We start from the raw sequence: 17,680 nt of genomic DNA, 5'->3' as shown, positions 1-17,680 counted from the left end.
CATGGAAGAGAGAGCCTCAGCCATTGAAGGCTAAGATAGAAGAACTACCTCAGCCAAAGAAGATGCTAAATAAAAAACAACAAACCACCACCAAACAAACAAAAAACTAGGCACAGAACATTCAGAGAATCTAGGACACTATGAAAAGACCAAATCTAAGAACAATAGGAAGAGAGGAAAGAAAAGAAACCCAGGTCAAAGGCATAGAAAATATTTTAAACAAAGCCAAAGAAGAAAATTTCCCTAACCTAAAGGTGAATCATACAGAATACACCAGGTTGGACCAGAAAAGAAACTCTCCATGACACACAATAATCAAAGCACTAATTGTACAGAACAAAGAAATAAGACTAAAAGCTAAAACAGGTTTGAATAGTAAAAGAGCTGCTGGAGGTTTCACCATCCCCAAACCCAGAGCTTACTACAGAGCTATGGTTATAAAAACATGGTATTGATATAAATAAAAATAAAAGCATGGTATTGACTTAAAAGAAAGCAGACATGTCGATCAATGGAATAGAAGTGAAGACTCAGACATAAGTTCACACACCTATAGTTGCCTGAGTTTTGACAAAGCTAAATATATACGGACTGGACAAAAGATATCATCTTCAACAAATGATGCTGGTCAAACTGAGTGGCAGCATGTGGAAGAGAGAAAATAGATCTATAGCACCCTGCGCACAACACAACTCCAAGTGGATCAAGGACCTCAACATACTGGATACCCTGAATCAGGTAAAAGAGAAACTGAGAAATGGGCTTGAAGTAATGGTACAGGGAGGGACTTTCTAGACAGGACACCAATAGCACAGGCACTAAGATCAACAATTGTAACTTTGATCTTTTCAAAACCTATTTTTAATGATGGGTTTTAAATGTTTTGACCTCCATTTTAGCCCACCACCCACCAGACATAGTGAAAAAGAAAGGATACAGGGGAAGTAGAAAAGGTTTAGAAAGGTTCTTTGGAGCAACTCCTGTTTGTTGTCTGGAAATCGGCAGCTCAGTTCACAGGAATCAACAGTGGCAGTTCGATCCGTGTGCAAACACTTCACGGATACACCAGCAGTCTAGTTCGGTCGAGTCAGAATAGCAAACTCAAATCAGCAGTGCTGGCACTACCTAGCAGAGCCAGCCAGGCCTCAGCCTCAGCTCGAGTCAGCAGGAGGGACCAGGAGGAATGCCAGGAGAAGTTCTCAGCTGTGCAGCAAAGATCAGCAAAGACGTCAGACCCTCAAGCATTGCACAGCTGGCTCTGTAAGCAAGCCAAGCTCAGCCTCTGTAACTGTCCATCAAGTCCTATTTCTACTCTCTTCAAACATCACGTGTCCTCCACGGGTCTTGCCTCAGCACAAGTGTCTATTTCAGCTGACATCACTCTGCCAATCAGCCTAGCCACAGCATACCACCAAAAGTTTTTTGTTGCTTTTCTCTCCATGGAGTCCTGACAAATGCAGCTCAACAATGCAATGTAAGGGGGGGGGGCAATACATGCATATTAGTGTCATTAGCAAAGAATCCTTCATCACATGTCCTTTCACATGCTTGCTTTAGCAGAACATGCTTTCATCTGTGTCTACTTCAGCTAAATGTTCCTTCACATGTTGCCCCAGAAAAACACCATCCAACCAACTTTCCAAAGAACCTTTAAGTTTCCACTTCAAACAATCAATAAACAAGCTGTCGTGAGACAGAAAAGCTTCAGCTCAGCAAAGGACACCAACATTAGGCAGAGTGGAAGAGCACAGAATGGGAAAAGATCTTTACTAATTACATGTCTGACAGAGGGTCTAAAATATATAAAGAATTAAAAAACCTGAACAATAATAATAATAATAATAATAATAAAATGTGGGACAGAACTAAACAGACTTTTCAAAAGACAACTTACATATAGCCGAGAAACACTTAAAGAAATGTTCAACATCTGTGTAGTGGTTCCTCAGGAAGCTAGGAATGGATCTAGCTCAAGATTCAGCTGTACCACTCTTGGCCGTATACCCAAAGGATTCCAAATCCTACTCCAGAGACACTTGCTCCCCCATGATCTTTGCTATTCTAGAGCCAGAAACTGGAAATAGCCTAGATGTCTATCAACTTGTAAATGGATGTCTTAGGGTTTCTATTCCTGCATAAACATCATGACCAAGAAGCAAGTTGTGGAGGAAAGGGTTTATTCAGCTTACATTTCCACATTGCTGTTCATTACTAAAGTGATGACTAAGTCAGGACTGGAACTCAAGCAGGCTAGGAAGCAGGAGCTGATGCAAAGGCCATGGAGGGATATTTCTTATTAGTTTACTTCCCCTGGCTTGCTCAGCCTGCTCGCCTATGGAACCCAAGACTACTAGCCCAGGGATGGTACCACCCACAAGGGGCCCTCCCTCCTTGATCACTAATTGAGAAAATGCCCCACAGCTGAATCTCATGGAAGCACTTCCCCAACTGAAGCACCTTTCTCTGTGATAACTCCAGCCTGTGTCAAGTTGACACACAAAACCAGCCAGTACAATGGATAATGGAAATGAGATACATTTACATAACATAATAATTTTTATCAACTGAAAAATTAAATTTCTGGGTAAATGAATGGAGCTAAAAAAAAATTCCAAATTAGGTAACCCAGACCACAATAGACAAATATGGTATGATTTCTCTTATATGTGGTTGTTAACTTTTAAGCCTTCAATATGCATGCTACAATCTGTATAACCATAGAAGAGGTATTGAGTTAGGGATTAGAGGGAGAAGAGAATCTCCCAAGGAAGTGGAAATAGAATATATAGTTATGGAGAAACAGGGAGAGACTGGAGTGCAAGGATTAAGTGTAGAAGGGGAGGAAAGAGATGGGTAAGGAGGGAATAATTAACATGTAGGGCCATATGGAAACTGTTTACTGTCGGAGCTCCCACATATATTATATATGTCACATATATTCAATATAATCAAATATGATATCATATTTCATATAATATATATATTAAAGAAATCTAAATGGAGTTACCAAATAACAGGGGAGGCCATACCCCAACTAGGCATCTTTTGCTATGAAGTGAAATCCCCAGTACTAGATTACATCTAATTGAATTGTTGGTCAAAGGATCCTATGGAAACCTCCAAACATCTCAAGGCTATTGGTTGTTCTCCACAAACTAATGGTCAGGCTCTATTGATGAAGATAATACATAGCTCACTCACTGAACATGGAGTTGTGGAGCTGGTGTCTAACTAGAAGCTTCATCCATACTGATTTGTGTTACGGAACTGGACCATCCTCTGCACACTATCAGAGGAGAAAGGTAGCCATCAACACAGCTATAAATCCTACAATCCTCTGCAAACCACTGCAACCCACAACAAGGACTTGCTTGCAAGATATTCTGGTTTAATGGCAGCAAAAAGAGTATAGGAATAACCAACCACTCCCTGATGGGATTTATGGCCACCTCCAAAAGATGGAACCCATGGAGGAGGATGCTCAGGTGGCCAAGAGCCTGAGACTGGATAGGCCATTGGAGGCAGAGGAGGAGGACTCCATGGAAAGTGTCTACCAGACACAACGTATTGATGACATAACATGAATTCACAGGCTATGCAACATGCATAGAGCCTGCACAGCTTCAAGGCAGATAGGGTCCCACTGCAGAGGTAGGGAGATGGACATGAACTCTCTCACCCCTAGCCAAAAAGCTACCTGCAACTGACACTGGATTGCAAAGGAAAAATTAGCTTTCTCCAATGGAGTTTTGTAGAGTCATTAACCATACTTAAGGGTAGCCATAATACTCAGCAGTAGATGGCCAACACATAATGAACTCAGTGGTATTTTTGTGGGACAATAAGGACATTTTGTGCCTTATTGCTTTGTTTGGGCATGGTTTTTTTGTTGTTAGTGGTGGTTTTTTGTCTTATTGGTCTTTTGCTTGTATATTATGGTTTCCAATTTTATGAGTTGATTTTTGTTTGTTTATGTGTGTGCTGCAGAGTTTGATACCACTGAGACCACCAGACAAATTTTAAATTTAAAAAATAAAAAACCAAGTTTATTTGTAGCAATGTTGTGACAGCAGTCACGTTGACAAGCTGAGAGCTGCTGCAAAAGGGAACGAGAGGAGCTGACATTTTTTAAGGTACAAATCACAGTTGCCTCAACTCTGGGGAGTTTTTGATCTATGAGGCATTATTATGTTTTTCTGGTTTTCCTGAGCAAGCAGTTGTTAAGTGAGATTAGAGAAGCAGAATGCGTATCTGGTCAATATCTTAGGATAAGAATTACACAATAACGGGAAATGAGCCAGGTGACTCTGAGACCAGGCTCCTCTTTGCGTTGCTGTCAAGATTCAACTGATGATGGAGCATCTGACCTTTGGGTTGTGGTCCACACATCCTGTGGTGAACAATCCTTAGGCTAAGAATAAGGTCCTGCTGACTTTTTTCCTTCTTTCCACACAGTAACTTTGTTTGAAACTCAGTTTTAAATGGAGCTAGTTTTTAACCAGTGTGTGTGTGTGTGAAAGAGACAGAGAGACAAAGACAGACAGACAGACAGACAGACAGACACACACATATGTTAATGAGCCAAACAATATTTCCCAGAAGCCTAGGACACATCCAAGAAGCCAGTCCTGAGAGTTCATGGTGTAGATGAAAGATCAGAAGTAAAACTGAATGAAACAGGCACACCATTTAGTGAAATGATAATTTTAAAAAAATCCCAAATTCACATAAAGCAAGTTTCCACATATGAGATGCACATAGAACTCCAGGTCGACCTGACCAGAGAAGAGACTGGCCAGGACATATTATAATTAGGATGTCAAAAGTACAAAGTCAAAAGTTAAGCCTAGTTCACCCAGGGAAAAGATGGCTTGCACACAAAGGCAGCAATACCAAATCACCAAGACTGCTCACCAGCAACCAGACAAGCCAGAAGAGCATGGAATGAGACATTTCAAACTCTAAAAACAAACAACTGTGATCCAAAAATGCCGCAGCCTACTAAACGATCTTTCAAAATTGGCGAAGAAATGAAGGTATTTTAAGACAAACAGAAATTAAGGCAGTTCTGTAGAAAGTCCTCAGTGGAGAAAAAAAAAAAAGTGGAAAGGTGAAAAAAGACCCGACTACAGATTGGCAAGCCAGGCTTTGGAAAGGAGCAACCACCTCTGACATGGCAGCTCAGCAAAACCTCAGAGCTATCATGCGAGCAGAGAGAAAAACAGCATGTCACCTGACACATTTATGGAAAATAGCAAACCCCTCTCCACAATAACCTTAACACAAATGGCCTCTGCTCTTCACCAAAAAGATACAGATTAAAGAACTGGATTTAAAGAGAAGAAGCAACTATGTGCTCTCTCCAAGAAACACAGTAAGGCAACAATTACATCAAGAAATTTGATATCAAAGGATGGAAAAAATACCAAGCAAACGGACAGTGTAAACTAAAACTCATTAGAAGAGATAAAGGGGGCATTAGACTAGGGGTCTTTTTTGCTGTGTTCTTTAGCAGCATCATGGTATTAGGTTTCCCCCTAGGTCCACGGGATAGAACAGAGGATTTGGAAATAAAACAGCAAGGCTGGGCCACTCAAATTGGCAAAAGAGGCAAAAACATGCTTTAGAAAAAGAGCCAGTCTAGTCGATAAATTGTGCTAGTGAAGCTGATTCCCCTGTGGGAGAATTAGATTAGATTCATATCATTCACTTTGTACAAAACCTAGTTCAAAATGGATTTAAAAAAAAAACCCCTTAATGTAAAATCTAAAAGGCCTGAAACTTTAGAAGAGAACACAGGCTACAGATACCCCTGAAGACTTTGGGGAAGGCAAGACCGTTTTAAACAAACACCAGGAGCACAGGAACTAACTCTACTGTCAACTGATGGAAACAGGAAAACAACAATTCTCTGTACAAAACATAATCAGCAGACAGCCCAGAAAAGGGGAAAAAAACGACACCCGAAAACTTCAGACAAGGGGCCAATGTCTAGAACTTAGAAAGAAGAAAGAATGGTGAAGATTAAATGCCAAGGGGATAAAACTGCCAATCAACAAATGGGCAAGTGAGCTGAATAGACAGATTTTAAAAAGGAAGGAAGGAAGGAAGGAAAGAAGGAAAGAAGGAAAACAGACAAATGACCAATTAAATATTTTTTAAAGTATCCTATATCCCCGCCCTCAGGGAATGCCAATCAAAACTACTTTGAGGTACTTACCTCACCAGAGTCTGAATGGCTGTTGTCAATAAATCTGACAACAAATGTTGGAGAGAATGTGGAGAGACAGGAGTCCTTATGCACTGTTGAAGAGGATTCACTGTTGTTGAGGGTACAAATTGATTCAGCCCTGTAGAAACCAGTTTAGAGATGTCTCAAAAAATAAAACCAGAATTAGCACATGACCCAACTATTCCACTCCTGAGTATACACCCAGCAAACCACACCCACCCTTGAGATACTTGCACCACTGTGTTAATTACTGTTTAATTTACTATGGCAAAGAATTGGAATCAACAGAGGAACAGATAGTGATATATATATATATATATATATATATATATATATATAGTTATAGTTATAGTTATAGTTATATAATATATAATGGAATATAATATATATCATATATAATGGAATATTGCTCAGCTCTAAAGAAAAATGAAATAACAATTTGCAAGAGAACTGATGGACTTAGAATTATGATATTAAGTGAAAGTCTCAGAAAGAAAAGGTCCCATGTCCTCTTTCATATGGTGAATCTAGCGACTATTATTCATACACATGCAGACAGATATGCCTGTGGGTACAGTATGACATGGAGGGGAGAGAAGGAGAAAGGCTGGACACTGGGGGAAGAAGGGCTAATTCAAACAAGGGACATGAGCTTGAGGGAGAATAGAACATTGTTTTTCTAGTTCTAACTCAGTCACAGATTTTCTTTCTTTCTCTTTTGGTTTTGATAGTGGATAAACACGTATGGTATATTTGATGGTGAAAGGTCAAGTTTCCTGAGAAGCCCTGCAGCTTTCCTAGTTAGGGTTTCCATGGCTGTGAGGAAACACCAGGCCCAGAACCAAGCTGGGGAGCACAAGGTTTGCTTGGCTGACATATCTTGAGTCACAGTCCACTGAGAGAAACCAAGGCAGGAGTCCAAGCAGGACAGGACCTGGAGGCAGGAGCTGGTGCAGAGACCATGGGCGGGTGCTGCCCACTGGCTTTCCCAGCATGGCTTGCTCAGCCTGCTTTCTTATAGAACCCAGGCCCGCCTGACCAGGGGTGGCCCCACCCACTATGGGCTGGACCCTCCCACTTTAATCACTAATTAAGAAAATGCCCCACAGACTTGCCTAGAGTCAGATCTTATGGAGGCATTTTCTCAGTTGAGGTTCCCTCCTTTGAGGTGCTTCTAGCTTGGCCAATTGACATAAACCAGCACAACTTTCATCCCGAGTGCCTATTCGGCTAGCTATGAGCTGTTTAAACTCGGGGTCTGGTTAATTTGGGTATGTAATATTCTGATTTATTTGTAAGTTCTTTTTACAATAAAGTTTAAAAACGTTTAAAAGATTTCTTTTTCAGACCATGGTTACCACAAGCACCTGACAGGGAGGAAATCAAAGCCAGAGATGGGGGATGCTAACTCCGAGCCCTAGATTTGAACGAACAGAAGCTGATGGGACAGGGATGCTGGAGAGCTAGATTGGTCCCCTAGAAACATTTCTAGGATAAAAAAGAAAAAAAAAGACTCATAACCACGACCCTCGGCTCTGGCACAAGTTCGGAATCTTTGGGGATTGAAACCAAGCAAAGGTGATGTTCCCAGTTCTCCCCAGGCCAGACTTTCCAGGGCACTGGGGAGCCTCAAGCTCAGCACGTGGAGCCCACTTGGTCCCTGTCTCAGGTCTATGCCAAGGCCAGGGAGCAAAGCACACTAGCCCTGAGCTTGGCTGTGAGGAGTGGGGACCGTGAAATGCCTGATAGCAACAGGAAAGCCACAAGCCCTTCGTCCAAGTCGTGATTGGGGACATTGTTCTGGACCATGTGTCTCTTGGGCCTCAACTCTCTGACTCCCAGATCTTCCGTGAGCCACTTCACATGCCCCTTTAAAAATGTCAAACTTGGGGTCAGCAAGATGCTTCTGTGGGCCTGAAACTAAGCCTGGTGACTTGCTCAATCCTTGTCACTTGCATGGTAGAAGGAGAGAGCTGATTCCCGTGGGCTGCCCTCTAATCTACGCACACAGACACAAACACACACTAAATGAATAAAAAATTTTAAACTCAGATTTAAATTTAAGTATCTTATATACGTTCATTGAACTGCCTGTTAGCAAATATACCATGAAGTCAGAATGCAGACTTGAAGCCAGAGGCAGCACCCAACTGCTCTGGGGCTCTGCAGGTGTAATCTCTGACCGGATTTTACCTGTTTTTGCGCTTTATCTGTAAAGTGGCGTCTTAGTCAGGGTCTCTATTCCTGCACAAACATCATAACCAAGAAGCGAGTTGGGGAGAAAGGGTTTATTCAGCTTACACTTCTACATTGCTGTTCGTCACCAAAGGAAGTCAGGAAGCAGTAGCTGATGCAGAGGCCATGGAGAGACATTACGTTACGTACTCACTAGTTCAGCTTGCTTTCTTATAGAACCCAGGACTACCAGCCAACAGTGGGCGGGGCGGGGCCCTCCCTACTCCATTCCCCACTCCATCACTAATTGAGAAAATGCCTTACAACTGGATCTCATGGAGACATTTCCTCAAGGGAGGCTCCTTTCTCTATGATAACTCCAGCTTGTGTCAAGTTGACACACAAAACCAGCCAGTACAAGTGGGTTACCAGTTACCGTGTACATGATGAAACTAGCTAGTGCTGGGGGAAGCAAGCTAAGAAAGAGCAGCTCTCTGACCTCCATGAACACTGCTGACGTCAGAGTCCATAGGTCAGCTGGGTGCAGCTATGTAAGGCCGACCCTTTCTGTAGATGAAGGAGGCTCCCTTTCTGGGAAAGGGTATGCTGTGATGGTAAATTCTGGTCGAATGAACTGAACAGGAAAAATCTTAGAAATTAACAGAGCTCTGCTGAGTTGGGTCTGAAATGTCCCTAAAGGCCCATGTGCAGAAAGTTCAATCCCAGGCCTGAGGCACTACCAGGAGAGGGTGGAACCTTTAAGAGGTGTGGCCTAGTGGGTGGAAATGAGGTCCCTTGGGATGTGCCTTTGCTCCTCCCCTTTCTGTTGCCCTGTAGAGCTTAGGAGGACTTGTGGGGCAGTAGCATCTTTGCTACACTCTCCTCCCTTGATGTGAGCCAGTCCAATATCTTCATCTTTAATTTATTTATTTAGTGTGTATTTATATGTGTATTGTGTATGTATACATGTATGTTTGTATGTAAGTATATTCATGTCTGTGCATGCCGTGGCTCCTGCATGGAAGTCAGAGGTCAGAGTATGATCTTGAGCTGCAGTTCTCACCTTCCACCTTGTTTAAGACAGGGTCTCTTATTTTCCAGTGCTTGCTGGCCTCTGAGCTTCTCCCTGTAGGAACACTGGCTTTTACATGGGCTCTGGGGATTTAAACTCCAGTCCTTGTGATTGGTTTTACCCACTGAGCCATCTCTCCAGCCTTAACAACCACAGTTGCTCATACATTCTTCTGGTTCTGCTCTTGCTCATGAATACCAAGCATGGGAACGCAGCTTCACCCGCAGCTCGCCTGTCCACTGGTTGCCTTACTTCCTACAGACTTGGGAACTGTCCCAGTGACTTTGCACTACAACTGGCAGGTGGCATGTGGCAGCAGAAGGAAGGACCCAGAAGGAGCCCCTACAGATCAGCTTCAGCGATGAGTCCCATGGCACATGGGAACAGGATTGTGTCCCTTGAGTAGAGACCCAGTGGTCTCTCTTGGGCAATGGCTTTAGGCCTCCACCGCAGCTCTCTGCAGACAGCTTCGAGTCATAGTTCATGTCCAGCAATCGAGGACCAGAACCCCTGGACATGCCAAGTGCAAGCATGTGTGTTTGGGGTGAGGGTGGCGGTGGCTTCCCTCCACATTTAGCAGGTCATCAAGGCTAACAAGGAAGCAACCAAGTGTGCTGGGGAGGGCAGGCACAGTCCAGCCCCTTATGTCCGAGGGAGTGCCATTCTCCTACATAATCTTCGGCTGGTAGTGGCGGCAGCAGCAGGTAAGAACTTGTTCAGAATGCAAATGTTCAGGCTCAGTCAGAAGAAGTTGGACAAGTGAGGCTCACACCTCACAGTTTAATAAGCTCCAGGGAATAAAGATGCGTGTCTCAAGCATGCAAGCCAAGCAGTAGAGATTATAGTCAGTCAGCCCCAGATTCAGAGATCACACTCAGAAGGTTTGAGCCTGTAGGCTGAGATTACAGCTGAGTGGGAGGGACTTAATTAAGAGTAGGAAGTGGGGAATAGGAAAAATGGAGGCTTTAATTGGGGTTGGGGGAAGGAAGTCAATTCAATATATATTAGACATACAATATATATCCAGTGTGTGTGTGTGTGTGTGTGTGTTTAAATGAAGTTAAGCCACTGTAGAGAGAATCTCATATAAGTAACACCTGTCAATTAAAAAGCCCATGGCTATGAGCTGAGACAGGAAATAGGAGGTGGAACACTAGCAGGAAGAGAGAGGATTCTGGGAAATAGTGAGAGAATAGAGGGAGATCCGAGCTAGGATAAGAGGGGCATTGAGGAAGACTCCAAGGAAGAAGTAGCCCAGACTGAAGAAGAGGTAACTAGCCATGTGGAAAACATGGAATAGTTTGAATAGGTTAAATCTGTTATGAGCTAGTCAGGGAATAGCCTAAGCTTGTGGCCTAGGCATTTATTAATAAATAATCAGTCTCAGAGCCATCATTCCGGGAGCAGGGGCTGGGAAGGAGAAATGGATTCTTCTTTTACAAGCCACACGAACAGACAATGCTTCCCCTAAGTAAGAGCCATAGACAATCTAACAAATATCCCAGTGCCAAGCGTGAGAAGCCCCTCGAAAGCTGTCGGCTGGAAGAATTCAAGAGATCCCCCAAACAATCCAAGCTTGCAGTTGGTTGCCTCTCTGAGGTTGAAGCCTACTGCTCAAATACCGTGATCTCAGGACAAAGGGCTCGGAGGAGCTGAGTGGATCTTACCTGAAAGCCCCTCCCACAGGACCAGCTTCCTCAGTCTTGGAAGCTGCTAAGGGAAGCAAGCAAGCATTCGTCCTCCCCAGCTGCGGCACCTTTTGACCACAGCAATGGCCAACATGGCAAGTCACACTGCATTAGTGGCTTTCATATCTTGGCAGAAACCAACAGCTGTCTACTTGGATTTAAAGCTTGCTCAACAGGAGGGGAACCATACATGCTGCTGGAAACCTAGCCAGCTACCCCAGGATAGTGAGGTCACAGATCTGAGAGGGCAACCTACTAATACCACTTGATTAAACCAGCCTAACTCCTAAAGTATTCTAAATAGTTATCCCTCTACCCACAGGTGAGTGCGGCTACCAGCCCTCACCACAGAAGCTTCTCTTTGCAGCAGATAGATGTCTGATGAACAGATAGACATTACAGGAAAGTGACAACTGGTCAAAATGCAGAGAACAATGGACCATGGTGTACCCAGCCCCAGTAGAGACATCTCCAACACGACTCCTGCACCATAGGCTCAGGGGGGCATTGTGGAAGAGGACGAAGGAAGGGTGTAAGAACCAGAAGACCAGGAATCCTGCTGTGAGATTGTGATCTCCTAGAAATAACACGGAAGCTTTACCTACAACTAAACCATATAGCTGCTTAAAGACCTACACAAGCACAATACCAACAATGTGCTAACACGGAAGGGGGGATCTCACAGGGCACTAGCACAATGACTACAGGCAAGTAAAGAATGTCGAGAAGGAAGAAATGATTTTCCCCAAGGATGAGCCACCAACTGGTTGTCCAATACCAAGTGGTCAGCCCTGAAATCTTATACGTGCAAGCAACACCGAATGAACTCTGCAAGCTGTACTTATATTTATGTGTATGTATGTAGCAATAAGACGCAAAGAGAAGGAGGCCAGGGATGAATGCGTCAAATTTTTTTAATCAATACTGATTTGAATAGAGAGGGGGAATTCTTTAATTAATATTGATTTGCACGGGGAACCATTTATTCACAAGATGTTAATAATAAAAGTGACACTGCAATCAGAAAGCAAGCTTAAAAACCAAGCAGTCAGTATTCTGACTCCGGATCCTGAGCATGGGATTGGAATCTTAGCTTTCAGATTTTCTAACACAAACGGTAAAAGAGCGGCCACCATGACTGCAGTGAAAGCCCACGAGGCTGCCTAGCTGGCTTTTGCTCTCGATTTCCCGCCTGCTGAACCTCAGCTGCTGTAGGTAGTGTGTGTGTGTGTGTGTGTGTGTGTGTGTGTGTGTGTGTGTGTATGCATGGGTCCGCCCATGCCTTTTGGGTGATTGATGCTGTTTGCTTCCCGGACTGGGACTGTCAGATGGAGAACAGTGCAGTAGTGATCCTCCCTCTGAACCCAGCCTGGGCAGCTAGAACTAAGCTTTGTTTGGGCTGCTGTGTAAGCGAGGCCATCTTGGCGAGCATTTCAGTCCCTCCTGCCTGCCATTCTTGGTTCTGGTCTCCAGGGTTCCAGAAGCAGGGTTCCTGCTCCCAGTCTCCACCCTCACTCTCCATTTTCCCTCTCCTTTGGCCTGGTTTTGCCGAACTGGGTCAGGCTGGATGAGGACAGGAGAACTGTTAGAATTGGCTGCTTTTGCTGTGCCAAGCGGCACACGCTGGCTTAATCTCCAAAATACAATTTAACATACATCTTGACATTTGGATTAAGGTAAAAGGGCTTTATTCAAAAGCAAATGGTCTGTGTGTGAAGCGGAGGAGCAGGTAGGGGCAGGCATTGTTCCAGAACAATTGTCCTGATTACAGAGAAACTCTAATTTTGCAGCAGGGTAACTCAAACTTTGAGAAAGAATTGCTTCTGTCTTTTTAAAATGCTGAGGTGGTGGGAGTTCATTTTATTCACTGATAGAACAGACCAGATCAACTCTTGAATGTCATAACTCTCACATCCACATGCCCCAATACCCCAGGAGCTAGAGAGGGAGGAGTGGGGCTAGAGAGATGGTTCAGTGGTTGAGAACACTTATTGATCTCCCGGAGTACCAGAGTGCGGTTCCCAAGACCCATGTTGGGTGGCTCACAACTGCCTGTAACTACAGTACCAGGGCATCCATGCCTCTGGGGGAACCTGTGCTCACATGCACATAACCACACAAACACATATGCACATCATTTAAAATAATAAAAATAAATCCATAAAGGGGAGAGATAAAAGGGAAATGAGGTAAGGTTTGGGAAATTCCTCAGAGGAGTAGTAAAACAACCCTTAAAAAAAAACTTTTAAATAAAAGTTATTTTTATTTTCATTTTATTTTTTAAAATAGAGAGGAGAGGGGATAGTTTGTTCAGTAAAGTACTTGCCCTCGAAGAGTGAGGACCTGACTTTGATACCCAGGACGCATGTAAAAAAGTTGGGTGTCCTGCTTCCCACCTCCTTGGAATCCTAGCCCTGGGAGGTTAAGATAGGAGCATCCCTGGGGCTTTGTGCCAGCCAGCTGAGCTCAGGGAGCGCCTAGTCTCAGAAAGCATGGTCAAAGGTGACTGAAGAACACCTGCGTTGACTTCTGCCTCCACAAGCATGCACATACACATGCACCTACACACACACACACACACACACACACACACACACCTACACATACACACACTTATACACACACACACATGCACGCCCACACACAAATGCGCACACACAGGCACATGCATGCACGCACGCACATGCATGCACACACATGCACATGCACGCGCACATGCACACACACACACATACAAAGCTGTCCTCCCCAGCTTCCAAGTGGGTCATGGATCTCCGCCCTCTGAAGTTGTCTGTGCCCATGCGCTGCTTTCCCCCTTGCCAAACAGGGGCATCTCAACCATCAGATGGAGAGACGTCACTATAAAGTGGGGATGTGACTGCTCCAATGTATGGTTGAGGAGAAGGTTTTTATTGTAGATAAGAGGGAGAGCATAGTCAGAGGCATCTGGAAGAGTCCAGAGCAGGGAGAGAAGGAAGTAAACTGTACATGAGCATCAGACTGAACTGGACCATGAGGAGAGAGGGAGGGAGAGAGAGAAGAATGAAGGAGAAGGAGGAGGGAGAGGAGGAGGAGGAAGAAGAGAGAGGAGAGGAGGACAAGAGGACAAGAGGGCAAAGAAATGGCCGAAATGCAGGGTTATATAGGAATGAGAAACTGGGGGCAGGGAAGCCGTGAGCTGGAGAGGGTTAGGTGTGGTGTTGGGGAGAATCGCTGAGCAGAACCACAGCTCCTGAGTGAGCCTGGTGGCCATCGTGCACTTTGGCATGTTAATAGACATCTCAGCTAGCCATTTGTCCCGAGTTGCTTTTGGACCTTCAGGAGGAGTGACAGTCCTTCCCAGTGCTCCTTTAAGATCCAGTTCCTTCCAGCACTTGGGAGGCAGAGGCAGGCGGATTTCTGAGTTCGAGGTCAGTCTGGTCTACAGAGTGAGTTCCAGGACAGCCAGGACTACACAGAGAAACCCTGTCACGAAAAAACAAAAAACAAACAAACAAACGAACAAACAAAGATCCAGTTCCTATCAGATCTGACCCTGAATACTGCCCCTCTTCTTTGTATTGCTGTTTGCAAGGTGTGTCCACAATGGAAGAACTGCTCCTGTATTGTTTAGTGCTGAACACTTAGGGGCGAAGATGTGTGGCCATAGAGTATGCGAACCAGACAACCCTGGATTCAGAGATGCCAGAGACTGATTAGAAAGGGGACTGGATAAGGCATTCAGCATTACTTGAGTCTGAGAGCAGAGGCTGGAGTGCTAGACACACCTAGAGCGGTTGTGAAGAGGAAGGTTTGGGCTTCCTGATCCCTAAGGACCCAGATCAGGTATGTGCACAGGTATGTGCACAGTGGCTTCATTGTTGTTTGTCTCACTGTGTTGGCTTAGCTGGCTTGGAACTCAATGTGTAGACCAGGCTGGACTTGAACTCACGGAGATCCACCTGTCTCTGCCTCCCAGGTACTAGGATTAAAGCCATGAATCCACATGACTATGATTTCTTGTATTCAAGATATGGATACAAGGAGCCCTTGTATCCATAAATACCTAGAGTAGACAGATACTGTGGAGCAGTGCCTGGAGTCTTAGTCCCTAAGTACCTGGAACAGGCGTAGGAGCAGCACCTGGAGTCCCTGGTCCCAAGGTGCCTGTGCAAGACTGCATAGAGCCCCTGATCCCTAAGTACCTGGGCCCTGTATATGGAGCTGTACCTGCAGTCCTAAGGTCCTTAAGTGGCTTTGCAGAGCACCGCCTAGAGTCTGTGCTCTCTAATTTCTTGTAGCATCTGTGTGCCACCTCCCTTTAAATAGCTGGGTTCCTTTAGTTCCTGAAACATGTGAGATGAAAGCTTTTCTTTCTCTTAAAAAGGACTTTTATTTTATGTGCCTTGCCTGTGTGAACGTGTATTGTGTGTATTCAGTGTCCTTCTAATCTAAAAGAGCGCATCAGATCCCCCCCTCCCCCCCCCCCGAAGCTGGATACAGATGGTTGTGAGCAACCATGCGGGTGCTGGCAGCTGAACCTGGCCTCTCCGCATGAGCAGCCAGAGTACGTAACCACTGAGCTGCCTCTTCAACCCTGTGTCGTGATGGATTCTAATTTAGCCGAGTGTTTCTGAGGTTACCTGACTCTGGGGAGCTGGGGGCTTACAGGCAGAAGTTCCTGACGGGGGAAACTACCATATCACCTCAATGAAGATGTAGGCTTTCTTCTTTAGAAAAGACATGGATTACTTCCTGTCCCGGTCACCATCGGAGAGCAGCAGCCATAGCCCTGTGCTACCCCATAGCCGTGAGCCTCAAGGGCTACAAGGTGAAGAAGTCAGCAAGCCGAGACACAGCCGGTGCCGCGGGCGCCTGACCAAGCACACCAAGTTAGTGTGGGACATGACCCAGAGGTGTGCGGCTTCGCACCCTCCGAGCGGCGGCGCGCCATGGAGTTGCTCAAAGAGACCAAGGACAAGCACGCACTCAGGTTCATCAAGAAGAGGGCGGGCACACACATCCGGGCCAAGAGAAAGCAGGAGGAGCTGAGCAACATGCTGGCAGCCACGAGGCGGGCGGTGGTCAAGAATGACCCTCCCCCAGTAAAAGATTGTTCCTGGATATTCTGGCCCTTGGGTCCTTCCCCGGACTTTCTGCTTGGGGACCAGGCCTTGAGTGGCTGTGGCTTAAGTGGAGGCAACTCTATACTACAGAGTCTACAGTGACTGGCCAGGCTCAGGAGAGATCCAACACGCACAGTGTCCTCCATTAGAGCCCTCCAATGAGGCTGGCAGCGTTGACAGGAGGAGCACAGAGAAAGGAGCCCCTCCAGGGGCTGTTCTTCAGTTTATCAGTCCCATGTGTGTCTTTTGTTGGGGTTTTTGTCTCTCCTTTTCAACAGCAGCCCTCTGGAAACCAGTTCTATTAGCCTGGCTGGCTAATAGAGTGTCCTCTTCCAGGGAACCTTGGCGATCGTGTTTGAATAAGAACCCCAACCTTCTGCCCAGCTGTGCCCAACGGGCAGGTTATTAAAGTGTATTTGGATAGAGGCCTACTTTTTATAGCTGCATTATAGAAAAAAGAGCCTGGTGTGCCTGCTGACTTGGAGTCCTTACACTGCGATGGCTAACAGCTGTTGAGTTCTTTGTCCTTGCTTGACAGGCCACTTCTCTGCAGAAGGAGCTGCGTCAGTGTCTCTGGGTAGCCAAACAGGAACAGAGAGGTGCCAGAGAGAAGCAGATGTCCCTGCCCCATTACTCAAGCCTAACCCATTTAGCACAAATATCCCCATACATCCAGGGGAAGACAGAGTGTAGGGAAAGAGGACAAAGGACGTATAACACAGTGTGGTCCCGACGAAGTGATGGCGTAGCTGCCTTGTCAGCTCTCTGACAACCTGAAAGTCTTCATCCTCAGCCCAAGGGTCCACCTGCTCCCCAAGCCAGAATACGGAGCTGCAGGGTCCTCTTTCCCAGCAATATCCACAGGCAGGACTCCATCTGGCTGAGCTGTCTCCTTCATCAGGAAAATCTGGAGTCACAGCCATGTATAGACATAGACATTGAGATCTGGACATTTACACCATGGCGGGTCACTAGCATGTGCTGGGCAGAAGCCAGTGTCTGGCCACTATAAGCTGTCATGTGACCAGCACTGGGTCACTAATATCTGACCCACCAAACCCCAGGCTTCCAATGGAGAGCCAAGATCCCTGCTCACACATGTGTATGTATGTATGTTTACACACACAAAGAGACAGGCAAGGATATAGGCAAACATGTGTGTGCACACAAACACATACACATACCCTGTCCCTGTAGCATTATTGTGGGAATTGTGGGAAAGTGTTCCTGTCCAGTGCAGAGTTACCTCCCAGGGTCTAGGGGACCCACCTGTTTGAGGAGGAGCAAGGACATTTGTAAAACTCAGTGGCTGACGTAGACGAGATCCAAAGTCACCCTCCATAGTTGCCTGGCCTCTCTCCCTGCCTCCTCTATCAGTCCCCCCCCCATTCAGAAAATGGCTGAGACC

General features: G+C 45.4%; 1 pseudogene; it reads left to right on the top strand.

Moving 5' to 3' along the window:
• The first annotated feature begins 15,700 nt into the window (after positions 1-15,700).
• Positions 15,701-16,374, top strand: LOC127694410 (60S ribosomal protein L36-like; annotated as a pseudogene).
• Positions 16,375-17,680: the final 1,306 nt, after the last annotated feature.

Source organism: Apodemus sylvaticus, chromosome 10 (assembly GCF_947179515.1).
Source record: "Apodemus sylvaticus chromosome 10, mApoSyl1.1, whole genome shotgun sequence".
Taxonomy (NCBI): Eukaryota; Metazoa; Chordata; class Mammalia; order Rodentia; family Muridae; genus Apodemus; species Apodemus sylvaticus.
Note: the sequence above shows the minus strand (reverse complement) of the source record. Positions and strands in the feature narration are given on the sequence as shown.